Below are 26,456 nucleotides of genomic sequence, written 5' to 3'. Positions count from 1 at the left end.
TATTACTGGAAGGGGCGTCTCAGGCACACCTTCTGTTAGAGCTGCACTTTATGACAGTAACTACCATGCTGGTTTCTACTTAAGCAGTTGATTCTATCGTTTGAAGTGAGGCTCTCCTGCCACCTTTTGGGCAAAGAAGACACTGCCCCTGCAACAACACAGGCAGACAAGCTCAAACTAGGTTTCTTGGTTAGGTGGGCGGAGCATATTGGCAATGGTGCCTCCTCGTGACTTGCAATTTACATGAAGAAGACAGAGAGGCAGCTGGGAGTAGGCAGTACCCATGAACCCCTGAACACTGTCTTGCGACTAGCACACAATTCTGAAATGAGGCGGGGGAAAGGAGGTGATTTCCCCATCAAGGGCCATTCCGGGAAATCAGCCACCCTGCGTCTCCCAGGTGAGTGTTTCAGGCCTATGAGCCACTAATATAAATCTCGCCTGATCGAGCCTGATCGAGCAAGTGTGCTTGAATCCAAGAGGCATGCTCCTCTGGCTCAAGAGCTAGCAGGCCCTTCAGTGCTTCTGGTTGGGAAGTCTAAGGTGCAAGGGTCCATGACTTGCAGCGGGTTACAACTACCAGAAAGGGTCTGCTTTTCACATCAGTGCCCTAGTTCAGCTCACTGGCACAGGGCATTTTGACTACCTCTTGCCTTGCTAGAGACAAACAAAAAATCCTTGACAGAAAACATCAATTGCTATGGCACGCTTAGAGAGAGAGAGCCTCCAAATGGCCCTGCTTTTCGGAAAGACGCTTCAGAAGATGTTTCAAATGACTATGCAGCGGCAGTCTAGTTGGTATAGGGGTATGATTCTCGCTTCGGGTGTGAGAGGACCTCGGTTCAAATCCCAGACAAACCCCTACCTTTATAGGTTCAGTCTGTGTTTTAAACAGGAGTATTTATGCTTTTCACTCTTGTAAGATGTCATGTTGCAATGCAATACATGCTTTATACTGGCGTCGAGACGGTTCAGCATCATGAAGGTATGCGAGATTTCTTTGCAACTGCTTTTCTGTGCTGGAGCAGCAGTGCTCGTAGGAACATTAAATGCACAGTGCTTCTCCATGGTAATTTCGGGTCCAGTTCTGAAATCACCTCTTGGAATGAAAGTGATCCCAGTTCCTTTCTTCCAAGGGAAGAGATCGTGTTCCGGAAGGCTCAGCTTTGAGCGTCATGAACATTGGCCCTCATCCTTGCATCCCAGTCCAATGCATAGCCACATAAAGCAAGCAGGTGTGTCTGTTTCCATAGTGTGGTGGTTCCAGTACAATGCATAGCCACATGAAGCAAGCCGGCAAGTGTGTCTGTTTGTCTAGTGTAGTGGTTATCATGCGCACCTCACATGCGAAAGGTCCCTGGTTCGAGTCGCTGGGCTTTTTCACAGTATTTGCATTTCCTGCCTCACCTGACAGGCAAGCTGAGATAAAAGAGACTGTGTCTATCCCTCACCATCGTGAGGTACTACGCTCCTGGGGCATCTGTCACAGCTCACCAAGAGGAGTTGCGCCAGCTTACGGCAGTCAGTTGCTCACTGTTTGACCTTTGCAATGAAGCCTGAGCCTACAGCATTCAAGCCAGCCAAGGAAGGAAGGTACGAGAGCGAAAATAGCTTTCCTGCCCTCACCAAGAACACACACCTTGAGCAAATAAAGTGCCAGACTTACAAGGCCCTATCGCCACCGGAGCATCACTTTTAGTGACGCCCCGGTGGCACTATGCACTGCGCGGTATTTACAAGATGGCGTTCAGCCACTTTTTGTGGCTTAACACCACCTTGTAAATACGGCCCCTTAGCACGCAGCGCGTTCCCTGGAAGGGGCGTGCAATGGGTGTTGTTGGGAGTGTGCCACAGCAACACCATAGCATTTTGATGCTGCTCCAGATTTAGGAGTTGGCGTAAATCTGCGTCAGCACCAAAATCCAACGCCATCCCAGGGGTGTCGTTAGAGTGGCGCACTGAGGAGAAATGTTTTCATTTCTCCTTGTTTTTGCTCTTTCTATGTGTGATGCATTCTGCAGCACACATAGAAGTAAGAGCAAATCACCATTGAAGATTTTTTTTTTGGGCAGGAAGGTGTCCCTTCCTGCACAAAAACAATTTCCCCCTCAACGCAGTCATCCTTGTACCATGGTGCAAGAACGGCTGCGTTGGCGCTCAGCAGCTAATTTAGAGCTGGCGCAGGGGGAAGCACAGGGGTGCGCTGTATTCTACTAAATACGGCGCTTCCCTGCATTTTGAAAATGATGGCGCGTGGGGCTTGCAAATTTGGCACAGCGTCGCGCTTAGTCATTTTCTTGTAAATCTGGGCCAAAATGTCTAAAGGATAGAGGCTTTTTATGTCATGTTCGATGAAGACCATGCAAATGACTCTAGTCGTACTGCAGAAGAGAGCACCATGTGCAGTTTCTTGCTTTGGGATGTAGTCTCCCACTCTCTGTCACCAACCCTCCGAGCAGGGTCGGAGCCGTTGCATTTCTGTGCCCAGGCTCGTTGGTCTAGGGGTATGATTCTCGCTTAGGGTGCGAGAGGTCCCAGATTCAAATCCCGGACGAGCCCATTTTAGCGGAAAACAATCAAATCCTGCTCAAAATACACAACCCCTCAACATTTCTCATTCCACTCGAAGCATTGTTGCGCAAAACATATTTTTTGCCTCAGGCGAAAAATGGATTACAATGCCTTGGCTTCCTTCCTGCTTGCTCTCAGTGCGCCCTGTGTGATGATTTCACAGGCTCTCCTTCCTGGCATTTAGGCATCAGATATTTGTCTGTCTCTGCCCGCAACTGTGGGATTTTTCAGGACGTCTGAGTGTATGCATGCTGGCTGACACCGCTGCAATTTTCACACTTACCCCTCGCATTCCGAGCAACTGCTGATAAAGTATAGAGGAAATCGTGCAAACATATGAGGGGAACTGTGCTCCTTCAGTCAAACCAGCAAGCTTGTTTCTGTAGTGTAGTGGTTATCACGTTCGCCTCACACGCGAAAGGTCCCCGGTTCGAGACTGGGCAGAAACACTTGGCAGCAGCAGCTTTTGTGTTTGCTCCCTAAAACCTCAGTCTCTCTCAATGCACACTTAGACAGAAATGACCTTTAAAAACTTGTGACCTGTGTAAAACGTGCTTTACTATTGCAGGACGCTAAAAAGTTATCTGCATCCCTCGGTGGTCGTGCATGTGCATTGTTTCTTGTTCTGTTTTTTTTTTTTTTTCTTGGCCATGTTATATTGTGGGGCCTTTAAAGCTGTGACTTTGATAGGAACATTGCAAGCGGCAAAATCAACAAGTGCAGACTGAAGAGTCCGACCTGCACACTGTTTTGGCTGTCAGGATGGCCGAGTGGTCTAAGGCGCCAGACTCAAGAGAGCTTGATCTTCAGTGAAGCTGAACCTTCTGGTCTCTTCATGGAGGCGTGGGTTCAAATCCCACTTCTGACAGGTGTATTTTCTTCCCTTAAATCTTGCTCTGCTTGCAGAGCCAGCTCCTCACACCACTATCTTTGGAAGCTGCTGTGGCATGTGAGGAGAAATCCACCAACCCATCGGCTGGGCCCTCAATCAAAATTTTGTGTATTACTGGAAGGGGCGTCTCAGGCACACCTTCTGTTAGAGCTGCACTTTATGACAGTAACTACCATGCTGGTTTCTACTTAAGCAGTTGATTCTATCGTTTGAAGTGAGGCTCTCCTGCCACCTTTTGGGCAAAGAAGACACTGCCCCTGCAACAACACAGGCAGACAAGCTCAAACTAGGTTTCTTGGTTAGGTGGGCGGAGCATATTGGCAATGGTGCCTCCTCGTGACTTGCAATTTACATGAAGAAGACAGAGAGGCAGCTGGGAGTAGGCAGTACCCATGAACCCCTGAACACTGTCTTGCGACTAGCACACAATTCTGAAATGAGGCGGGGGAAAGGAGGTGATTTCCCCATCAAGGGCCATTCCGGGAAATCAGCCACCCTGTGTCTCCCAGGTGAGTGTTTCAGGCCTATGAGCCACTAATATAAATCTCGCCTGATCGAGCGCTGATCAAGCAAGTGTGCTTGAATCCAAGAGGCATGCTCCTCTGGCTCAAGAGCTAGCAGGCCCTTCAGTGCTTCTGGTTGGGAAGTCTAAGGTGCAAGGGTCCATGAGTTGCAGCGGGTTACAACTACCAGAAAGGGTCTGCTTTTCACATCAGTGCCCTAGTTCAGCTCACTGGCACAGGGCATTTTGACTACCTCTTGCCTTGCTAGAGACAAACAAAAAATCCTTGACAGAAAACATCAATTGCTATGGCACGCTTAGAGAGTGAGAGCCTCCAAATGGCCCTGCTTTTCGGAAAGACGCTTCAGAAGATGTTTCAAATGACTATGCAGCGGCAGTCTAGTTGGTATAGGGGTATGATTCTCGCTTCGGGTGTGAGAGGACCTCGGTTCAAATCCCAGACAAACCCCTACCTTTATAGGTTCAGTCTGTGTTTTAAACAGGAGTATTTATGCTTTTCACTCTTGTAAGATGTCATGTTGCAATGCAATACATGCTTTATACTGGCGTCGAGACGGTTCAGCATCATGAAGGTATGCGAGATTTCTTTGCAACTGCTTTTCTGTGCTGGAGCAGCAGTGCTCGTAGGAACATTAAATGCACAGTGCTTCTCCATGGTAATTTCGGGTTCAGTTCTGAAATCACCTCTTGGAATGAAAGTGATCCCAGTTCCTTTCTTCCAAGGGAAGAGATCGTGTTCCGGAAGGCTCAGCTTTGAGCGTCATGAACATTGGCCCTCATCCTTGCATCCCAGTCCAATGCATAGCCACATAAAGCAAGCAGGTGTGTCTGTTTCCATAGTGTGGTGGTTCCAGTACAATGCATAGCCACATGAAGCAAGCCGGCAAGTGTGTCTGTTTGTCTAGTGTAGTGGTTATCATGCGCACCTCACATGCGAAAGGTCCCTGGTTCGAGTCGCTGGGCTTTTTCACAGTATTTGCATTTCCTGCCTCACCTGACAGGCAAGCTGAGATAAAAGAGACTGTGTCTATCCCTCACCATCGTGAGGTACTACGCTCCTGGGGCATCTGTCACAGCTCACCAAGAGGAGTTGCGCCAGCTTACGGCAGTCAGTTGCTCACTGTTTGACCTTTGCAATGAAGCCTGAGCCTACAGCATTCAAGCCAGCCAAGGAAGGAAGGTACGAGAGCGAAAATAGCTTTCCTGCCCTCACCAAGAACACACACCTTGAGCAAATAAAGTGCCAGACTTACAAGGCCCTATCGCCACCGGAGCATCACTTTTAGTGACGCCCCGGTGGCACTATGCACTGCGCGGTATTTACAAGATGGCGTTCAGCCACTTTTTGTGGCTTAACACCACCTTGTAAATACGGCCCCTTAGCACGCAGCGCGTTCCCTGGAAGGGGCGTGCAATGGGTGTTGTTGGGAGTGTGCCACAGCAACACCATAGCATTTTGATGCTGCTCCAGATTTAGGAGTTGGCGTAAATCTGCGTCAGCACCAAAATCCAACGCCATCCCAGGGGTGTCGTTAGAGTGGCGCACTGAGGAGAAATGTTTTCATTTCTCCTTGTTTTTGCTCTTTCTATGTGTGATGCATTCTGCAGCACACATAGAAGTAAGAGCAAATCACCATTGAAGATTTTTTTTTTGGGCAGGAAGGTGTCCCTTCCTGCACAAAAACAATTTCCCCCTCAACGCAGTCATCCTTGTACCATGGTGCAAGAACGGCTGCGTTGGCGCTCAGCAGCTAATTTAGAGCTGGCGCAGGGGGAAGCACAGGGGTGCGCTGTATTCTACTAAATACGGCGCTTCCCTGCATTTTGAAAATGACTGCGCGTGGGGCTTGCAAATTTGGCACAGCGTCGCGCTTAGTCATTTTCTTGTAAATCTGGGCCAAAATGTCTAAAGGATAGAGGCTTTTTATGTCATGTTCGATGAAGACCATGCAAATGACTCTAGTCGTACTGCAGAAGAGAGCACCATGTGCAGTTTCTTGCTTTGGGATGTAGTCTCCCACTCTCTGTCACCAACCCTCCGAGCAGGGTCGGAGCCGTTGCATTTCTGTGCCCAGGCTCGTTGGTCTAGGGGTATGATTCTCGCTTAGGGTGCGAGAGGTCCCAGGTTCAAATCCCGGACGAGCCCATTTTAGCAGAAAACAATCAAATCCTGCTCAAAATACACAACCCCTCAACATTTCTCATTCCACTCGAAGCATTGTTGCGCAAAACATATTTTTTGCCTCAGGCGAAAAATGGATTACAATGCCTTGGCTTCCTTCCTGCTTGCTCTCAGTGCGCCCTGTGTGATGATTTCACAGGCTCTCCTTCCTGGCATTTAGGCATCAGATATTTGTCTGTCTCTGCCCGCAGCTGTGGGATTTTTCAGGACGTCTGAGTGTATGCATGCTGGCTGACACCGCTGCAATTTTCACACTTACCCCTCGCATTCCGAGCAACTGCTGATAAAGTATAGAGGAAATCGTGCAAACATATGAGGGGAACTGTGCTCCTTCAGTCAAACCAGCAAGCTTGTTTCTGTAGTGTAGTGGTTATCACGTTCGCCTCACACGCGAAAGGTCCCCGGTTCGAGACCGGGCAGAAACACTTGGCAGCAGCAGCTTTTGTGTTTGCTCCCTAAAACCTCAGTCTCTCTCAATGCACACTTAGACAGAAATGACCTTTAAAAACTTGTGACCTGTGTAAAACGTGCTTTACTATTGCAGGACGCTAAAAAGTTATCTGCATCCCTCGGTGGTCGTGCATGTGCATTGTTTCTTGTTCTGTTTTTTTTTTTTTTTCTTGGCCATGTTATATTGTGGGGCCTTTAAAGCTGTGACTTTGATAGGAACATTGCAAGCGGCAAAATCAACAAGTGCAGACTGAAGAGTCCGACCTGCACACTGTTTTGGCTGTCAGGATGGCCGAGTGGTCTAAGGCGCCAGACTCAAGAGAGCTTGATCTTCAGTGAAGCTGAACCTTCTGGTCTCTTCATGGAGGCGTGGGTTCAAATCCCACTTCTGACAGGTGTATTTTCTTCCCTTAAATCTTGCTCTGCTTGCAGAGCCAGCTCCTCACACCACTATCTTTGGAAGCTGCTGTGGCATGTGAGGAGAAATCCACCAACCCATCGGCTGGGCCCTCAATCAAAATTCTGTGTATTACTGGAAGGGGCGTCTCAGGCACACCTTCTGTTAGAGCTGCACTTTATGACAGTAACTACCATGCTGGTTTCTACTTAAGCAGTTGATTCTATCGTTTGAAGTGAGGCTCTCCTGCCACCTTTTGGGCAAAGAAGACACTGCCCCTGCAACAACACAGGCAGACAAGCTCAAACTAGGTTTCTTGGTTAGGTGGGCGGAGCATATTGGCAATGGTGCCTCCTCGTGACTTGCAATTTACATGAAGAAGACAGAGAGGCAGCTGGGAGTAGGCAGTACCCATGAACCCCTGAACACTGTCTTGCGACTAGCACACAATTCTGAAATGAGGCGGGGGAAAGAAGGTGATTTCCCCATCAAGGGCCATTCCGGGAAATCAGCCACCCTGCGTCTCCCAGGTGAGTGTTTCAGGCCTATGAGCCACTAATATAAATCTCGCCTGATCGAGCGCTGATCAAGCAAGTGTGCTTGAATCCAAGAGGCATGCTTCTCTGGCTCAAGAGCTAGCAGGCCCTTCAGTGCTTCTGGTTGGGAAGTCTAAGGTGCAAGGGTCCATGACTTGCAGCGGGTTACAACTACCAGAAAGGGTCTGCTTTTCACATCAGTGCCCTAGTTCAGCTCACTGGCACAGGGCATTTTGACTACCTCTTGCCTTGCTAGAGACAAACAAAAAATCCTTGACAGAAAACATCAATTGCTATGGCACGCTTAGAGAGAGAGAGCCTCCAAATGGCCCTGCTTTTCGGAAAGACGCTTCAGAAGATGTTTCAAATGACTATGCAGCAGCAGTCTAGTTGGTATAGGGGTATGATTCTCTCTTCGGGTGTGAGAGGACCTCGGTTCAAATCCCAGACAAACCCCTACCTTTATAGGTTCAGTCTGTGTTTTAAACAGGAGTATTTCTGCTTTTCACTCTTGTAAGATGTCATGTTGCAATGCAATACATGCTTTATACTGGCGTCGAGACGGTTCAGCATCATGAAGGTATGCGAGATTTCTTTGCAACTGCTTTTCTGTGCTGGAGCAGCAGTGCTCGTAGGAACATTAAATGCACAGTGCTTCTCCATGGTAATTTTGGGTCCAGTTCTGAAATCACCTCTTGGAATGAAAGTGATCCCAGTTCCTTTCTTCCAAGGGAAGAGATCGTGTTCCGGAAGGCTCAGCTTTGAGCGTCATGAACATTGGCCCTCATCCTTGCATTCCAGTCCAATGCATAGCCACATAAAGCAAGCAGGTGTGTCTGTTTCCATAGTGTGGTGGTTCCAGTACAATGCATAGCCACATGAAGCAAGCCGGCAAGTGTGTCTGTTTGTCTAGTGTAGTGGTTATCATGCGCACCTCACATGCGAAAGGTCCCTGGTTCGAGTCGCTGGGCTTTTTCACAGTATTTGCATTTCCTGCCTCACCTGACAGGCAAGCTGAGATAAAAGAGACTGTGTCTATCCCTCACCATCGTGAGGTACTACGCTCCTGGGGCATCTGTCACAGCTCACCAAGAGGAGTTGCGCCAGCTTACGGCAGTCAGTTGCTCACTGTTTGACCTTTGCAATGAAGCCTGAGCCTACAGCATTCAAGCCAGCCAAGGAAGGAAGGTACGAGAGCGAAAATAGCTTTCCTGCCCTCACCAAGAACACACACCTTGAGCAAATAAAGTGCCAGACTTACAAGGCCCTATCGCCACCGGAGCATCACTTTTAGTGACGCCCCGGTGGCACTATGCACTGCGCGGTATTTACAAGATGGCGTTCAGCCACTTTTTGTGGCTTAACACCAACTTGTAAATACGGCCCCTTAGCACGCAGCGCGTTCCCTGGAAGGGGCGTGCAATGGGTGTTGTTGGGAGTGTGCCACAGCAACACCATAGCATTTTGATGCTGCTCCAGATTTAGGAGTTGGCGTAAATCTGCGTCAGCACCAAAATCCAACGCCATCCCAGGGGTGTCGTTAGAGTGGCGCACTGAGGAGAAATGTTTTCATTTCTCCTTGTTTTTGCTATTTCTATGTGTGATGCATTCTGCAGCACACATAGAAGTAAGAGCAAATCACCATTGAAGATTTTTTTTTTGGGCAGGAAGGTGTCCCTTCCTGCACAAAAACAATTTCCCCCTCAACGCAGTCATCCTTGTACCATGGTGCAAGAACGGCTGCGTTGGCGCTCAGCAGCTAATTTAGAGCTGGCGCAGGGGGAAGCACAGGGGTGCGCTGTATTCTACTAAATACGGCTCTTCCCTGCATTTTGAAAATGACTGCGCGTGGGGCTTGCAAATTTGGCACAGCGTCGCGCTTAGTCATTTTCTTGTAAATCTGGGCCAAAATGTCTAAAGGATAGAGGCTTTTTATGTCATGTTCGATGAAGACCATGCAAATGACTCTAGTCGTACTGCAGAAGAGAGCACCATGTGCAGTTTCTTGCTTTGGGATGTAGTCTCCCACTCTCTGTCACCAACCCTCCGAGCAGGGTCGGAGCCTTGCATTTCTGTGCCCAGGCTCGTTGGTCTAGGGGTATGATTCTCGCTTAGGGTGCGAGAGGTCCCAGGTTCAAATCCCGGACGAGCCCATTTTAGCGGAAAACAATCAAATCCTGCTCAAAATACACAACCCCTCAACATTTCTCATTCCACTCGAAGCATTGTTGCGCAAAACATATTTTTTGCCTCAGGCGAAAAATGGATTACAATGCCTTGGCTTCCTTCCTGCTTGCTCTCAGTGCGCCCTGTGTGATGATTTCACAGGCTCTCCTTCCTGGCATTTAGGCATCAGATATTTGTCTGTCTCTGCCCGCAGCTGTGGGATTTTTCAGGACGTCTGAGTGTATGCATGCTGGCTGACACCGCTGCAATTTTCACACTTACCCCTCGCATTCCAAGCAACTGCTGATAAAGTATAGAGGAAATCGTGCAAACATATGAGGGGAACTGTGCTCCTTCAGTCAAACCAGCAAGCTTGTTTCTGTAGTGTAGTGGTTATCACGTTTGCCTCACACGCGAAAGGTCCCCGGTTCGAGACCGGGCAGAAACACTTGGCAGCAGCAGCTTTTGTGTTTGCTCCCTAAAACCTCAGTCTCTCTCAATGCACACTTAGACAGAAATGACCTTTAAAAACTTGTGACCTGTGTAAAACGTGCTTTACTATTGCAGGACGCTAAAAAGTTATCTGCATCCCTCGGTGGTCGTGCATGTGCATTGTTTCTTGTTCTGTTTTTTTTTTTTTTTCTTGGCCATGTTATATTGTGGGGCCTTTAAAGCTGTGACTTTGATAGGAACATTGCAAGCGGCAAAATCAACAAGTGCAGACTGAAGAGTCCGACCTGCACACTGTTTTGGCTGTCAGGATGGCCGAGTGGTCTAAGGCGCCAGACTCAAGAGAGCTTGATCTTCAGTGAAGCTGAGCCTTCTGGTCTCTTCATGGAGGCGTGGGTTCAAATCCCACTTCTGACAGGTGTATTTTCTTCCCTTAAATCTTGCTCTGCTTGCAGAGCCAGCTCCTCACACCACTATCTTTGGAAGCTGCTGTGGCATGTGAGGAGAAATCCACCAACCCATCGGCTGGGCCCTCAATCAAAATTCTGTGTATTACTGGAAGGGGCGTCTCAGGCACACCTTCTGTTAGAGCTGCACTTTATGACAGTAACTACCATGCTGGTTTCTACTTAAGCAGTTGATTCTGTCGTTTGAAGTGAGGCTCTCCTGCCACCTTTTGGGCAAAGAAGACACTGCCCCTGCAACAACACAGGCAGACAAGCTCAAACTAGGTTTCTTGGTTAGGTGGGCGGAGCATATTGGCAATGGTGCCTCCTCGTGACTTGCAATTTACATGAAGAAGACAGAGAGGCAGCTGGGAGTAGGCAGTACCCATGAACCCCTGAACACTGTCTTGCGACTAGCACACAATTCTGAAATGAGGCGGGGGAAAGGAGGTGATTTCCCCATCAAGGGCCATTCCGGGAAATCAGCCACCCTGCGTCTCCCAGGTGAGTGTTTCAGGCCTATGAGCCACTAATATAAATCTCGCCTGATCGAGCGCTGATCGAGCAAGTGTGCTTGAATCCAAGAGGCATGCTCCTCTGGCTCAAGAGCTAGCAGGCCCTTCAGTGCTTCTGGTTGGGAAGTCTAAGGTGCAAGGGTCCATGACTTGCAGCGGGTTACAACTACCAGAAAGGGTCTGCTTTTCACATCAGTGCCCTAGTTCAGCTCACTGGCACAGGGCATTTTGACTACCTCTTGCCTTGCTAGAGACAAACAAAAAATCCTTGACAGAAAACATCAATTGCTATGGCACGCTTAGAGAGAGAGAGCCTCCAAATGGCCCTGCTTTTCGGAAAGACGCTTCAGAAGATGTTTCAAATGACTATGCAGCGGCAGTCTAGTTGGTATAGGGGTATGATTCTCGCTTCGGGTGTGAGAGGACCTCGGTTCAAATCCCAGACAAACCCCTACCTTTATAGGTTCAGTCTGTGTTTTAAACAGGAGTATTTATGCTTTTCACTCTTGTAAGATGTCATGTTGCAATGCAATACATGCTTTATACTGGCGTCGAGACGGTTCAGCATCATGAAGGTATGCGAGATTTCTTTGCAACTGCTTTTCTGTGCTGGAGCAGCAGTGCTCGTAGGAACATTAAATGCACAGTGCTTCTCCATGGTAATTTCGGGTCCAGTTCTGAAATCACCTCTTGGAATGAAAGTGATCCCAGTTCCTTTCTTCCAAGGGAAGAGATCGTGTTCCGGAAGGCTCAGCTTTGAGCGTCATGAACATTGGCCCTCATCCTTGCATCCCAGTCCAATGCATAGCCACATAAAGCAAGCAGGTGTGTCTGTTTCCATAGTGTGGTGGTTCCAGTACAATGCATAGCCACATGAAGCAAGCCGGCAAGTGTGTCTGTTTGTCTAGTGTAGTGGTTATCATGCGCACCTCACATGCGAAAGGTCCCTGGTTCGAGTCGCTGGGCTTTTTCACAGTATTTGCATTTCCTGCCTCACCTGACAGGCAAGCTGAGATAAAAGAGACTGTGTCTATCCCTCACCATCGTGAGGTACTACGCTCCTGGGGCATCTGTCACAGCTCACCAAGAGGAGTTGCGCCAGCTTACGGCAGTCAGTTGCTCACTGTTTGACCTTTGCAATGAAGCCTGAGCCTACAGCATTCAAGCCAGCCAAGGAAGGAAGGTACGAGAGCGAAAATAGCTTTCCTGCCCTCACCAAGAACACACACCTTGAGCAAATAAAGTGCCAGACTTACAAGGTCCTATCGCCACCGGAGCATCACTTTTAGTGACGCCCCCGTGGCACTATGCACTGCGCGGTATTTACAAGATGGCGTTCAGCCACTTTTTGTGGCTTAACACCACCTTGTAAATACGGCCCCTTAGCACGCAGCGCGTTCCCTGGAAGGGGCGTGCAATGGGTGTTGTTGGGAGTGTGCCACAGCAACACCATAGCATTTTGATGCTGCTCCAGATTTAGGAGTTGGCGTAAATCTGCGTCAGCACCAAAATCCAACGCCATCCCAGGGGTGTCGTTAGAGTGGCGCACTGAGGAGAAATGTTTTCATTTCTCCTTGTTTTTGCTCTTTCTATGTGTGATGCATTCTGCAGCACACATAGAAGTAAGAGCAAATCACCATTGAAGATTTTTTTTTTGGGCAGGAAGGTGTCCCTTCCTGCACAAAAACAATTTCCCCCTCAACGCAGTCATTCTTGTACCATGGTGCAAGAACGGCTGCGTTGGCGCTCAGCAGCTAATTTAGAGCTGGCGCAGGGGGAAGCACAGGGGTGCGCTGTATTCTACTAAATACGGCGCTTCCCTGCATTTTGAAAATGACGGCGCGTGGGGCTTGCAAATTTGGCACAGCGTCGCGCTTAGTCATTTTCTTGTAAATCTGGGCCAAAATGTCTAAAGGATAGAGGCTTTTTATGTCATGTTCGATGAAGACCATGCAAATGACTCTAGTCGTACTGCAGAAGAGAGCACCATGTGCAGTTTCTTGCTTTGGGATGTAGTCTCCCACTCTCTGTCACCAACCCTCCGAGCAGGGTCGGAGCCTTGCATTTCTGTGCCCAGGCTCGTTGGTCTAGGGGTATGATTCTCGCTTAGGGTGCGAGAGGTCCCAGGTTCAAATCCCGGACGAGCCCATTTTAGCGGAAAACAATCAAATCCTGCTCAAAATACACAACCCCTCAACATTTCTCATTCCACTCGAAGCATTGTTGCGCAAAACATATTTTTTGCCTCAGGCGAAAAATGGATTACAATGCCTTGGCTTCCTTCCTGCTTGCTCTCAGTGCGCCCTGTGTGATGATTTCACAGGCTCTCCTTCCTGGCATTTAGGCATCAGATATTTGTCTGTCTCTGCCCGCAGCTGTGGGATTTTTCAGGACGTCTGAGTGTATGCATGCTGGCTGACACCGCTGCAATTTTCACACTTACCCCTCGCATTCCAAGCAACTGCTGATAAAGTATAGAGGAAATCGTGCAAACATATGAGGGGAACTGTGCTCCTTCAGTCAAACCAGCAAGCTTGTTTCTGTAGTGTAGTGGTTATCACGTTTGCCTCACACGCGAAAGGTCCCCGGTTCGAGACCGGGCAGAAACACTTGGCAGCAGCAGCTTTTGTGTTTGCTCCCTAAAACCTCAGTCTCTCTCAATGCACACTTAGACAGAAATGACCTTTAAAAACTTGTGACCTGTGTAAAACGTGCTTTACTATTGCAGGACGCTAAAAAGTTATCTGCATCCCTCGGTGGTCGTGCATGTGCATTGTTTCTTGTTCTGTTTTTTTTTTTTTTTCTTGGCCATGTTATATTGTGGGGCCTTTAAAGCTGTGACTTTGATAGGAACATTGCAAGCGGCAAAATCAACAAGTGCAGACTGAAGAGTCCGACCTGCACACTGTTTTGGCTGTCAGGATGGCCGAGTGGTCTAAGGCGCCAGACTCAAGAGAGCTTGATCTTCAGTGAAGCTGAGCCTTCTGGTCTCTTCATGGAGGCGTGGGTTCAAATCCCACTTCTGACAGGTGTATTTTCTTCCCTTAAATCTTGCTCTGCTTGCAGAGCCAGCTCCTCACACCACTATCTTTGGAAGCTGCTGTGGCATGTGAGGAGAAATCCACCAACCCATCGGCTGGGCCCTCAATCAAAATTCTGTGTATTACTGGAAGGGGCGTCTCAGGCACACCTTCTGTTAGAGCTGCACTTTATGACAGTAACTACCATGCTGGTTTCTACTTAAGCAGTTGATTCTGTCGTTTGAAGTGAGGCTCTCCTGCCACCTTTTGGGCAAAGAAGACACTGCCCCTGCAACAACACAGGCAGACAAGCTCAAACTAGGTTTCTTGGTTAGGTGGGCGGAGCATATTGGCAATGGTGCCTCCTCGTGACTTGCAATTTACATGAAGAAGACAGAGAGGCAGCTGGGAGTAGGCAGTACCCATGAACCCCTGAACACTGTCTTGCGACTAGCACACAATTCTGAAATGAGGCGGGGGAAAGGAGGTGATTTCCCCATCAAGGGCCATTCCGGGAAATCAGCCACCCTGCGTCTCCCAGGTGAGTGTTTCAGGCCTATGAGCCACTAATATAAATCTCGCCTGATCGAGCGCTGATCGAGCAAGTGTGCTTGAATCCAAGAGGCATGCTCCTCTGGCTCAAGAGCTAGCAGGCCCTTCAGTGCTTCTGGTTGGGAAGTCTAAGGTGCAAGGGTCCATGACTTGCAGCGGGTTACAACTACCAGAAAGGGTCTGCTTTTCACATCAGTGCCCTAGTTCAGCTCACTGGCACAGGGCATTTTGACTACCTCTTGCCTTGCTAGAGACAAACAAAAAATCCTTGACAGAAAACATCAATTGCTATGGCACGCTTAGAGAGAGAGAGCCTCCAAATGGCCCTGCTTTTCGGAAAGACGCTTCAGAAGATGTTTCAAATGACTATGCAGCGGCAGTCTAGTTGGTATAGGGGTATGATTCTCGCTTCGGGTGTGAGAGGACCTCGGTTCAAATCCCAGACAAACCCCTACCTTTATAGGTTCAGTCTGTGTTTTAAACAGGAGTATTTATGCTTTTCACTCTTGTAAGATGTCATGTTGCAATGCAATACATGCTTTATACTGGCGTCGAGACGGTTCAGCATCATGAAGGTATGCGAGATTTCTTTGCAACTGCTTTTCTGTGCTGGAGCAGCAGTGCTCGTAGGAACATTAAATGCACAGTGCTTCTCCATGGTAATTTCGGGTCCAGTTCTGAAATCACCTCTTGGAATGAAAGTGATCCCAGTTCCTTTCTTCCAAGGGAAGAGATCGTGTTCCGGAAGGCTCAGCTTTGAGCGTCATGAACATTGGCCCTCATCCTTGCATCCCAGTCCAATGCATAGCCACATAAAGCAAGCAGGTGTGTCTGTTTCCATAGTGTGGTGGTTCCAGTACAATGCATAGCCACATGAAGCAAGCCGGCAAGTGTGTCTGTTTGTCTAGTGTAGTGGTTATCATGCGCACCTCACATGCGAAAGGTCCCTGGTTCGAGTCGCTGGGCTTTTTCACAGTATTTGCATTTCCTGCCTCACCTGACAGGCAAGCTGAGATAAAAGAGACTGTGTCTATCCCTCACCATCGTGAGGTACTACGCTCCTGGGGCATCTGTCACAGCTCACCAAGAGGAGTTGCGCCAGCTTACGGCAGTCAGTTGCTCACTGTTTGACCTTTGCAATGAAGCCTGAGCCTACAGCATTCAAGCCAGCCAAGGAAGGAAGGTACGAGAGCGAAAATAGCTTTCCTGCCCTCACCAAGAACACACACCTTGAGCAAATAAAGTGCCAGACTTACAAGGTCCTATCGCCACCGGAGCATCACTTTTAGTGACGCCCCCGTGGCACTATGCACTGCGCGGTATTTACAAGATGGCGTTCAGCCACTTTTTGTGGCTTAACACCACCTTGTAAATACGGCCCCTTAGCACGCAGCGCGTTCCCTGGAAGGGGCGTGCAATGGGTGTTGTTGGGAGTGTGCCACAGCAACACCATAGCATTTTGATGCTGCTCCAGATTTAGGAGTTGGCGTAAATCTGCGTCAGCACCAAAATCCAACGCCATCCCAGGGGTGTCGTTAGAGTGGCGCACTGAGGAGAAATGTTTTCATTTCTCCTTGTTTTTGCTCTTTCTATGTGTGATGCATTCTGCAGCACACATAGAAGTAAGAGCAAATCACCATTGAAGATTTTTTTTTTGGGCAGGAAGGTGTCCCTTCCTGCACAAAAACAATTTCCCCCTCAACGCAGTCATTCTTGTACCATGGTGCAAGAACGGCTGCGTTGGCGCTCAGCAGCTAATTTAGAGCTGGCGCAGGGGGAAGCACAGGGGTGCGCTGTATTCTACTAAATACGGCGCTTCCCTGCATTTTGAAAATGACGGCGCGTGGGGCTTGCAAATTTGGCACAGCGTCGCGCTTAGTCATTTTCTTGTAAATCTGGGCCAAAATGTCTAAAGGATAGAGGCTTTTTATGTCATGTTCGATGAAGACCATGCAAATGACTCTAGTCGTACTGCAGAAGAGAGCACCATGTGCAGTTTCTTGCTTTGGGATGTAGTCTCCCACTCTCTGTCACCAACCCTCCGAGCAGGGTCGGAGCCGTTGCATTTCTGTGCCCAGGCTCGTTGGTCTAGGGGTATGATTCTCGCTTAGGGTGCGAGAGGTCCCAGGTTCAAATCCCGGACGAGCCCATTTTAGCGGAAAACAATCAAATCCTGCTCAAAATACACAACCCCTCAACATTTCTCATTCCACTCGAAGCATTGTTGCGCAAAACATATTTTTTGCCTCAGGCGAAAAATGGATTACAATGCCTTGGCTTCCTTCCTGCTTGCTCTCAGTGCGCCCTGTGTGATGATTTCACAGGCTCTCCTTCCTGGCATTTAGGCATCAGATATTTGTCTGTCTCTGCCCGCAGCTGTGGGATTTTTCAGGACGTCTGAGTGTATGCATGCTGGCTGACACCGCTGCAATTTTCACACTTACCCCTCGAATTCCAAGCAACTGCTGATAAAGTATAGAGGAAATCGTGCAAACATATGAGGGGAACTGTGCTCCTTCAGTCAAACCAGCAAGCTTGTTTCTGTAGTGTAGTGGTTATCACGTTCGCCTCACACGCGAAAGGTCCCCGGTTCGAGACCGGGCAGAAACACTTGGCAGCAGCAGCTTTTGTGTTTGCTCCCTAAAACCTCAGTCTCTCTCAATGCACACTTAGACAGAAATGACCTTTAAAAACTTGTGACCTGTGTAAAACGTGCTTTACTATTGCAGGACGCTAAAAAGTTATCTGCATCCCTCGGTGGTCGTGCATGTGCATTGTTTCTTGTTCTGTTTTTTTTTTTTTTTCTTGGCCATGTTATATTGTGGGGCCTTTAAAGCTGTGACTTTGATAGGAACATTGCAAGCGGCAAAATCAACAAGTGCAGACTGAAGAGTCCGACCTGCACACTGTTTTGGCTGTCAGGATGGCCGAGTGGTCTAAGGCGCCAGACTCAAGAGAGCTTGATCTTCAGTGAAGCTGAGCCTTCTGGTCTCTTCATGGAGGCGTGGGTTCAAATCCCACTTCTGACAGGTGTATTTTCTTCCCTTAAATCTTGCTCTGCTTGCAGAGCCAGCTCCTCACACCACTATCTTTGGAAGCTGCTGTGGCATGTGAGGAGAAATCCACCAACCCATCGGCTGGGCCCTCAATCAAAATTCTGTGTATTACTGGAAGGGGCGTCTCAGGCACACCTTCTGTTAGAGCTGCACTTTATGACAGTAACTACCATGCTGGTTTCTACTTAAGCAGTTGATTCTATCGTTTGAAGTGAGGCTCTCCTGCCACCTTTTGGGCAAAGAAGACACTGCCCCTGCAACAACACAGGCAGACAAGCTCAAACTAGGTTTCTTGGTTAGGTGGGCGGAGCATATTGGCAATGGTGCCTCCTCGTGACTTGCAATTTACATGAAGAAGACAGAGAGGCAGCTGGGAGTAGGCAGTACCCATGAACCCCTGAACACTGTCTTGCGACTAGCACACAATTCTGAAATGAGGCGGGGGAAAGGAGGTGATTTCCCCATCAAGGGCCATTCCGGGAAATCAGCCACCCTGCGTCTCCCAGGTGAGTGTTTCAGGCCTATGAGCCACTAATATAAATCTCGCCTGATCGAGCGTTGATTGAGCAAGTGTGCTTGAATCCAAGAGGCATGCTCCTCTGGCTCAAGAGCTAGCAGGCCCTTCAGTGCTTCTGGTTGGGAAGTCTAAGGTGCAAGGGTCCATGACTTGCAGCGGGTTACAACTACCAGAAAGGGTTTGCTTTTCACATCAGTGCCCTAGTTCAGCTCACTGGCACAGGGCATTTTGACTACCTCTTGCCTTGCTAGAGACAAACAAAAAATCCTTGACAGAAAACATCAATTGCTATGGCACGCTTAGAGAGAGAGAGCCTCCAAATGGCCCTGCTTTTCGGAAAGACGCTTCAGAAGATGTTTCAAATGACTATGCAGCGGCAGTCTAGTTGGTATAGGGGTATGATTCTCGCTTCGGGTGTGAGAGGACCTCGGTTCAAATCCCAGACAAACCCCTACCTTTATAGGTTCAGTCTGTGTTTTAAACAGGAGTATTTATGCTTTTCACTCTTGTAAGATGTCATGTTGCAATGCAATACATGCTTTATACTGGCGTCGAGACGGTTCAGCATCATGAAGGTATGCGAGATTTCTTTGCAACTGCTTTTCTGTGCTGGAGCAGCAGTGCTCGTAGGAACATTAAATGCACAGTGCTTCTCCATGGTAATTTCGGGTCCAGTTCTGAAATCACCTCTTGGAATGAAAGTGATCCCAGTTCCTTTCTTCCAAGGGAAGAGATCGTGTTCCGGAAGGCTCAGCTTTGAGCGTCATGAACATTGGCCCTCATCCTTGCATCCCAGTCCAATGCATAGCCACATAAAGCAAGCAGGTGTGTCTGTTTCCATAGTGTGGTGGTTCCAGTACAATGCATAGCCACATGAAGCAAGCCGGCAAGTGTGTCTGTTTGTCTAGTGTAGTGGTTATCATGCGCACCTCACATGCGAAAGGTCCCTGGTTCGAGTCGCTGGGCTTTTTCACAGTATTTGCATTTCCTGCCTCACCTGACAGGCAAGCTGAGATAAAAGAGACTGTGTCTATCCCTCACCATCGTGAGGTACTACGCTCCTGGGGCATCTGTCACAGCTCACCAAGAGGAGTTGCGCCAGCTTACGGCAGTCAGTTGCTCACTGTTTGACCTTTGCAATGAAGCCTGAGCCTACAGCATTCAAGCCAGCCAAGGAAGGAAGGTACGAGAGCGAAAATAGCTTTCCTGCCCTCACCAAGAACACACACCTTGAGCAAATAAAGTGCCAGACTTACAAGGTCCTATCGCCACCGGAGCATCACTTTTAGTGACGCCCCCGTGGCACTATGCACTGCGCGGTATTTACAAGATGGCGTTCAGCCACTTTTTGTGGCTTAACACCACCTTGTAAATACGGCCCCTTAGCACGCAGCGCATTCCCTGGAAGGGGCGTGCAATGGGTGTTGTTGGGAGTGTGCCACAGCAACACCATAGCATTTTGATGCTGCTCCAGATTTAGGAGTTGGCGTAAATCTGCGTCAGCACCAAAATCCAACGCCATCCCAGGGGTGTCGTTAGAGTGGCGCACTGAGGAGAAATGTTTTCATTTCTCCTTGTTTTTGCTCTTTCTATGTGTGATGCATTCTGCAGCACACATAGAAGTAAGAGCAAATCACCATTGAAGATTTTTTTTTTGGGCAGGAAGGTGTCCCTTCCTGCACAAAAACAATTTCCCCCTCAACGCAGTCATCCTTGTACCATGGTGCAAGAACGGCTGCGTTGGCGCTCAGCAGCTAATTTAGAGCTGGCGCAGGGGGAAGCACAGGGGTGCGCTGTATTCTACTAAATACGGCGCTTCCCTGCATTTTGAAAATGACGGCGCGTGGGGCTTGCAAATTTGGCACAGCGTCGCGCTTAGTCATTTTCTTGTAAATCTGGGCCAAAATGTCTAAAGGATAGAGGCTTTTTATGTCATGTTCGATGAAGACCATGCAAATGACTCTAGTCGTACTGCAGAAGAGAGCACCATGTGCAGTTTCTTGCTTTGGGATGTAGTCTCCCACTCTCTGTCACCAACCCTCCGAGCAGGGTCGGAGCCGTTGCATTTCTGTGCCCAGGCTCGTTGGTCTAGGGGTATGATTCTCGCTTAGGGTGCGAGAGGTCCCAGGTTCAAATCCCGGACAAGCCCATTTTAGCGGAAAACAATCAAATCCTGCTCAAAATACACAACCCCTCAACATTTCTCATTCCACTCGAAGCATTGTTGCGCAAAACATATTTTTTGCCTCAGGCGAAAAATGGATTACAATGCCTTGGCTTCCTTCCTGCTTGCTCTCAGTGCGCCCTGTGTGATGATTTCACAGGCTCTCCTTCCTGGCATTTAGGCATCAGATATTTGTCTGTCTCTGCCCGCAGCTGTGGGATTTTTCAGGACGTCTGAGTGTATGCATGCTGGCTGACACCGCTGCAATTTTCACACTTACCCCTCGCATTCCAAGCAACTGCTGATAAAGTATAGAGGAAATCGTGCAAACATATGAGGGGAACTGTGCTCCTTCAGTCAAACCAGCAAGCTTGTTTCTGTAGTGTAGTGGTTATCACGTTCGCCTCACACGCGAAAGGTCCCCGGTTCGAGACCGGGCAGAAACACTTGGCAGCAGCAGCTTTTGTGTTTGCTCCCTAAAACCTCAGTCTCTCTCAATGCACACTTAGACAGAAATGACCTTTAAAAACTTGTGACCTGTGTAAAACGTGCTTTACTATTGCAGGACGCTACAAAGTTATCTGCATCCCTCGGTGGTCGTGCATGTGCATTGTTTCTTGTTCTGTTTTTTTTTTTTTTCTTGGCCATGTTATATTGTGGGGCCTTTAAAGCTGTGACTTTGATAGGAACATTGCAAGCGGCAAAATCAACAAGTGCAGACTGAAGAGTCCGACCTGCACACTGTTTTGGCTGTCAGGATGGCCGAGTGGTCTAAGGCGCCAGACTCAAGAGAGCTTGATCTTCAGTGAAGCTGAGCCTTCTGGTCTCTTCATGGAGGCGTGGGTTCAAATCCCACTTCTGACAGGTGTATTTTCTTCCCTTAAATCTTGCTCTGCTTGCAGAGCCAGCTCCTCACACCACTATCTTTGGAAGCTGCTGTGGCATGTGAGGAGAAATCCACCAACCCATCGGCTGGGCCCTCAATCAAAATTCTGTGTATTACTGGAAGGGGCGTCTCAGGCACACCTTCTGTTAGAGCTGCACTTTATGACAGTAACTACCATGCTGGTTTCTACTTAAGCAGTTGATTCTATCGTTTGAAGTGAGGCTCTCCTGCCACCTTTTGGGCAAAGAAGACACTGCCCCTGCAACAACACAGGCAGACAAGCTCAAACTAGGTTTCTTGGTTAGGTGGGCGGAGCATATTGGCAATGGTGCCTCCTCGTGACTTGCAATTTACATGAAGAAGACAGAGAGGCAGCTGGGAGTAGGCAGTACCCATGAACCCCTGAACACTGTCTTGCGACTAGCACACAATTCTGAAATGAGGCGGGGGAAAGGAGGTGATTTCCCCATCAAGGGCCATTCCGGGAAATCAGCCACCCTGCGTCTCCCAGGTGAGTGTTTCAGGCCTATGAGCCACTAATATAAATCTCGCCTGATCGAGCCTGATCGAGCAAGTGTGCTTGAATCCAAGAGGCATGCTCCTCTGGCTCAAGAGCTAGCAGGCCCTTCAGTGCTTCTGGTTGGGAAGTCTAAGGTGCAAGGGTCCATGACTTGCAGCGGGTTACAACTACCAGAAAGGGTCTGCTTTTCACATCAGTGCCCTAGTTCAGCTCACTGGCACAGGGCATTTTGACTACCTCTTGCCTTGCTAGAGACAAACAAAAAATCCTTGACAGAAAACATCAATTGCTATGGCACGCTTAGAGAGAGAGAGCCTCCAAATGGCCCTGCTTTTCGGAAAGACGCTTCAGAAGATGTTTCAAATGACTATGCAGCGGCAGTCTAGTTGGTATAGGGGTATGATTCTCGCTTCGGGTGTGAGAGGACCTCGGTTCAAATCCCAGACAAACCCCTACCTTTATAGGTTCAGTCTGTGTTTTAAACAGGAGTATTTATGCTTTTCACTCTTGTAAGATGTCATGTTGCAATGCAATACATGCTTTATACTGGCGTCGAGACGGTTCAGCATCATGAAGGTATGCGAGATTTCTTTGCAACTGCTTTTCTGTGCTGGAGCAGCAGTGCTCGTAGGAACATTAAATGCACAGTGCTTCTCCATGGTAATTTCGGGTCCAGTTCTGAAATCACCTCTTGGAATGAAAGTGATCCCAGTTCCTTTCTTCCAAGGGAAGAGATCGTGTTCCGGAAGGCTCAGCTTTGAGCGTCATGAACATTGGCCCTCATCCTTGCATCCCAGTCCAATGCATAGCCACATAAAGCAAGCAGGAGTGTCTGTTTCCATAGTGTGGTGGTTCCAGTACAATGCATAGCCACATGAAGCAAGCCGGCAAGTGTGTCTGTTTGTCTAGTGTAGTGGTTATCATGCGCACCTCACATGCGAAAGGTCCCTGGTTCGAGTCGCTGGGCTTTTTCACAGTATTTGCATTTCCTGCCTCACCTGACAGGCAAGCTGAGATAAAAGAGACTGTGTCTATCCCTCACCATCGTGAGGTACTACGCTCCTGGGGCATCTGTCACAGCTCACCAAGAGGAGTTGCGCCAGCTTACGGCAGTCAGTTGCTCACTGTTTGACCTTTGCAATGAAGCCTGAGCCTACAGCATTCAAGCCAGCCAAGGAAGGAAGGTACGAGAGCGAAAATAGCTTTCCTGCCCTCACCAAGAACACACACCTTGAGCAAATAAAGTGCCAGACTTACAAGGCCCTATCGCCACCGGAGCATCACTTTTAGTGACGCCCCGGTGGCACTATGCACTGCGCGGTATTTACAAGATGGCGTTCAGCCACTTTTTGTGGCTTAACACCACCTTGTAAATACGGCCCCTTAGCACGCAGCGCGTTCCCTGGAAGGGGCGTGCAATGGGTGTTGTTGGGAGTGTGCCACAGCAACACCATAGCATTTTGATGCTGCTCCAGATTTAGGAGTTGGCGTAAATCTGCGTCAGCACCAAAATCCAACGCCATCCCAGGGGTGTCGTTAGAGTGGCGCACTGAGGAGAAATGTTTTCATTTCTCCTTGTTTTTGCTCTTTCTATGTGTGATGCATTCTGCAGCACACATAGAAGTAAGAGCAAATCACCATTGAAGATTTTTTTTTTGGGCAGGAAGGTGTCCCTTCCTGCACAAAAACAATTTCCCCCTCAACGCAGTCATCCTTGTACCATGGTGCAAGAACGGCTGCGTTGGCGCTCAGCAGCTAATTTAGAGCTGGCGCAGGGGGAAGCACAGGGGTGCGCTGTATTCTACTAAATACGGCGCTTCCCTGCATTTTGAAAATGATGGCGCGTGGGGCTTGCAAATTTGGCACAGCGTCGCGCTTAGTCATTTTCTTGTAAATCTGGGCCAAAATGTCTAAAGGATAGAGGCTTTTTATGTCATGTTCGATGAAGACCATGCAAATGACTCTAGTCGTACTGCAGAAGAGAGCACCATGTGCAGTTTCTTGCTTTGGGATGTAGTCTCCCACTCTCTGTCACCAACCCTCCGAGCAGGGTCGGAGCCGTTGCATTTCTGTGCCCAGGCTTGTTGGTCTAGGGGTATGATTCTCGCTTAGGGTGTGAGAGGTCCCAGATTCAAATCCCGGACGAGCCCATTTTAGCGGAAAACAATCAAATCCTGCTCAAAATACACAACCCCTCAACATTTCTCATTCCACTCGAAGCATTGTTGCGCAAAACATATTTTTTGCCTCAGGCGAAAAATGGATTACAATGCCTTGGCTTCCTTCCTGCTTGCTCTCAGTGCGCCCTGTGTGATGATTTCACAGGCTCTCCTTCCTGGCATTTAGGCATCAGATATTTGTCTGTCTCTGCCCGCAACTGTGGGATTTTTCAGGACGTCTGAGTGTATGCATGCTGGCTGACACCGCTGCAATTTTCACACTTACCCCTCGCATTCCGAGCAACTGCTGATAAAGTATAGAGGAAATCGTGCAAACATATGAGGGGAACTGTGCTCCTTCAGTCAAACCAGCAAGCTTGTTTCTGTAGTGTAGTGGTTATCACGTTCGCCTCACACGCGAAAGGTCCCCGGTTCGAGACCGGGCAGAAACACTTGGCAGCAGCAGCTTTTGTGTTTGCTCCCTAAAACCTCAGTCTCTCTCAATGCACACTTAGACAGAAATGACCTTTAAAAACTTGTGACCTGTGTAAAACGTGCTTTACTATTGCAGGACGCTAAAAAGTTATCTGCATCCCTCGGTGGTCGTGCATGTGCATTGTTTCTTGTTCTGTTTTTTTTTTTTTTTCTTGGCCATGTTATATTGTGGGGCCTTTAAAGCTGTGACTTTGATAGGAACATTGCAAGCGGCAAAATCAACAAGTGCAGACTGAAGAGTCCGACCTGCACACTGTTTTGGCTGTCAGGATGGCCGAGTGGTCTAAGGCGCCAGACTCAAGAGAGCTTGATCTTCAGTGAAGCTGAACCTTCTGGTCTCTTCATGGAGGCGTGGGTTCAAATCCCACTTCTGACAGGTGTATTTTCTTCCCTTAAATCTTGCTCTGCTTGCAGAGCCAGCTCCTCACACCACTATCTTTGGAAGCTGCTGTGGCATGTGAGGAGAAATCCACCAACCCATCGGCTGGGCCCTCAATCAAAATTTTGTGTATTACTGGAAGGGGCGTCTCAGGCACACCTTCTGTTAGAGCTGCACTTTATGACAGTAACTACCATGCTGGTTTCTACTTAAGCAGTTGATTCTATCGTTTGAAGTGAGGCTCTCCTGCCACCTTTTGGGCAAAGAAGACACTGCCCCTGCAACAACACAGGCAGACAAGCTCAAACTAGGTTTCTTGGTTAGGTGGGCGGAGCATATTGGCAATGGTGCCTCCTCGTGACTTGCAATTTACATGAAGAAGACAGAGAGGCAGCTGGGAGTAGGCAGTACCCATGAACCCCTGAACACTGTCTTGCGACTAGCACACAATTCTGAAATGAGGCGGGGGAAAGGAGGTGATTTCCCCATCAAGGGCCATTCCGGGAAATCAGCCACCCTGCGTCTCCCAGGTGAGTGTTTCAGGCCTATGAGCCACTAATATAAATCTCGCCTGATCGAGCGCTGATCAAGCAAGTGTGCTTGAATCCAAGAGGCATGCTCCTCTGGCTCAAGAGCTAGCAGGCCCTTCAGTGCTTCTGGTTGGGAAGTCTAAGGTGCAAGGGTCCATGACTTGCAGCGGGTTACAACTACCAGAAAGGGTCTGCTTTTCACATCAGTGCCCTAGTTCAGCTCACTGGCACAGGACATTTTGACTACCTCTTGCCTTGCTAGAGACAAACAAAAAATCCTTGACAGAAAACATCAATTGCTATGGCACGCTTAGAGAGTGAGAGCCTCCAAATGGCCCTGCTTTTCGGAAAGACGCTTCAGAAGATGTTTCAAATGACTATGCAGCGGCAGTCTAGTTGGTATAGGGGTATGATTCTCGCTTCGGGTGTGAGAGGACCTCGGTTCAAATCCCAGACAAACCCCTACCTTTATAGGTTCAGTCTGTGTTTTAAACAGGAGTATTTATGCTTTTCACTCTTGTAAGATGTCATGTTGCAATGCAATACATGCTTTATACTGGCGTCGAGACGGTTCAGCATCATGAAGGTATGCGAGATTTCTTTGCAACTGCTTTTCTGTGCTGGAGCAGCAGTGCTCGTAGGAACATTAAATGCACAGTGCTTCTCCATGGTAATTTCGGGTTCAGTTCTGAAATCACCTCTTGGAATGAAAGTGATCCCAGTTCCTTTCTTCCAAGGGAAGAGATCGTGTTCCGGAAGGCTCAGCTTTGAGCGTCATGAACATTGGCCCTCATCCTTGCATCCCAGTCCAATGCATAGCCACATAAAGCAAGCAGGTGTGTCTGTTTCCATAGTGTGGTGGTTCCAGTACAATGCATAGCCACATGAAGCAAGCCGGCAAGTGTGTCTGTTTGTCTAGTGTAGTGGTTATCATGCGCACCTCACATGCGAAAGGTCCCTGGTTCGAGTCGCTGGGCTTTTTCACAGTATTTGCATTTCCTGCCTCACCTGACAGGCAAGCTGAGATAAAAGAGACTGTGTCTATCCCTC

At 48.6% G+C, this 26,456-nt stretch overlaps 18 non-coding genes across 18 annotated transcripts; all 18 read left to right on the top strand.

Annotated features, from left to right (window-relative positions):
- Window positions 1-2,947: 2,947 nt before the first annotated feature.
- Window positions 2,948-3,020, top strand: TRNAV-CAC (transfer RNA valine (anticodon CAC)). Its single transcript has one exon. It is a non-coding gene; the product is annotated as a tRNA-Val (tRNA).
- A 307-nt stretch (window positions 3,021-3,327) lies between these two features.
- On the top strand, window positions 3,328-3,439 carry TRNAL-CAA (transfer RNA leucine (anticodon CAA)). The gene is made up of 2 exons: window positions 3,328-3,365; window positions 3,394-3,439. It is a non-coding gene; the product is annotated as a tRNA-Leu (tRNA).
- A 2,621-nt stretch (window positions 3,440-6,060) lies between these two features.
- On the top strand, window positions 6,061-6,132 carry TRNAP-AGG (transfer RNA proline (anticodon AGG)). Its single transcript has one exon. It is a non-coding gene; the product is annotated as a tRNA-Pro (tRNA).
- A 388-nt stretch (window positions 6,133-6,520) lies between these two features.
- TRNAV-CAC (transfer RNA valine (anticodon CAC)) lies at window positions 6,521-6,593 on the top strand. Its single transcript has one exon. It is a non-coding gene; the product is annotated as a tRNA-Val (tRNA).
- Window positions 6,594-6,900: 307 nt separating this feature from the next.
- Window positions 6,901-7,012, top strand: TRNAL-CAA (transfer RNA leucine (anticodon CAA)). The gene is made up of 2 exons: window positions 6,901-6,938; window positions 6,967-7,012. It is a non-coding gene; the product is annotated as a tRNA-Leu (tRNA).
- A 2,620-nt stretch (window positions 7,013-9,632) lies between these two features.
- TRNAP-AGG (transfer RNA proline (anticodon AGG)) lies at window positions 9,633-9,704 on the top strand. Its single transcript has one exon. It is a non-coding gene; the product is annotated as a tRNA-Pro (tRNA).
- Window positions 9,705-10,092: 388 nt separating this feature from the next.
- On the top strand, window positions 10,093-10,165 carry TRNAV-CAC (transfer RNA valine (anticodon CAC)). The gene has a single exon. It is a non-coding gene; the product is annotated as a tRNA-Val (tRNA).
- Window positions 10,166-10,472: 307 nt separating this feature from the next.
- Window positions 10,473-10,584, top strand: TRNAL-CAA (transfer RNA leucine (anticodon CAA)). The gene is made up of 2 exons: window positions 10,473-10,510; window positions 10,539-10,584. It is a non-coding gene; the product is annotated as a tRNA-Leu (tRNA).
- Window positions 10,585-13,204: 2,620 nt separating this feature from the next.
- Window positions 13,205-13,276, top strand: TRNAP-AGG (transfer RNA proline (anticodon AGG)). The gene has a single exon. It is a non-coding gene; the product is annotated as a tRNA-Pro (tRNA).
- Window positions 13,277-13,664: 388 nt separating this feature from the next.
- Window positions 13,665-13,737, top strand: TRNAV-CAC (transfer RNA valine (anticodon CAC)). The gene has a single exon. It is a non-coding gene; the product is annotated as a tRNA-Val (tRNA).
- A 307-nt stretch (window positions 13,738-14,044) lies between these two features.
- On the top strand, window positions 14,045-14,156 carry TRNAL-CAA (transfer RNA leucine (anticodon CAA)). Its single transcript has 2 exons — window positions 14,045-14,082; window positions 14,111-14,156. It is a non-coding gene; the product is annotated as a tRNA-Leu (tRNA).
- A 2,621-nt stretch (window positions 14,157-16,777) lies between these two features.
- Window positions 16,778-16,849, top strand: TRNAP-AGG (transfer RNA proline (anticodon AGG)). The gene has a single exon. It is a non-coding gene; the product is annotated as a tRNA-Pro (tRNA).
- A 388-nt stretch (window positions 16,850-17,237) lies between these two features.
- TRNAV-CAC (transfer RNA valine (anticodon CAC)) lies at window positions 17,238-17,310 on the top strand. The gene has a single exon. It is a non-coding gene; the product is annotated as a tRNA-Val (tRNA).
- Window positions 17,311-17,617: 307 nt separating this feature from the next.
- On the top strand, window positions 17,618-17,729 carry TRNAL-CAA (transfer RNA leucine (anticodon CAA)). Its single transcript has 2 exons — window positions 17,618-17,655; window positions 17,684-17,729. It is a non-coding gene; the product is annotated as a tRNA-Leu (tRNA).
- A 3,081-nt stretch (window positions 17,730-20,810) lies between these two features.
- Window positions 20,811-20,883, top strand: TRNAV-CAC (transfer RNA valine (anticodon CAC)). Its single transcript has one exon. It is a non-coding gene; the product is annotated as a tRNA-Val (tRNA).
- A 306-nt stretch (window positions 20,884-21,189) lies between these two features.
- TRNAL-CAA (transfer RNA leucine (anticodon CAA)) lies at window positions 21,190-21,301 on the top strand. The gene is made up of 2 exons: window positions 21,190-21,227; window positions 21,256-21,301. It is a non-coding gene; the product is annotated as a tRNA-Leu (tRNA).
- Window positions 21,302-24,381: 3,080 nt separating this feature from the next.
- On the top strand, window positions 24,382-24,454 carry TRNAV-CAC (transfer RNA valine (anticodon CAC)). Its single transcript has one exon. It is a non-coding gene; the product is annotated as a tRNA-Val (tRNA).
- Window positions 24,455-24,761: 307 nt separating this feature from the next.
- TRNAL-CAA (transfer RNA leucine (anticodon CAA)) lies at window positions 24,762-24,873 on the top strand. The gene is made up of 2 exons: window positions 24,762-24,799; window positions 24,828-24,873. It is a non-coding gene; the product is annotated as a tRNA-Leu (tRNA).
- Window positions 24,874-26,456: the final 1,583 nt, after the last annotated feature.

Source organism: Pleurodeles waltl, chromosome 10 (genome assembly GCF_031143425.1).
Source record: "Pleurodeles waltl isolate 20211129_DDA chromosome 10, aPleWal1.hap1.20221129, whole genome shotgun sequence".
NCBI lineage: Eukaryota > Metazoa > Chordata > Amphibia > Caudata > Salamandridae > Pleurodeles > Pleurodeles waltl.
Note: the sequence above shows the minus strand (reverse complement) of the source record. Positions and strands in the feature narration are given on the sequence as shown.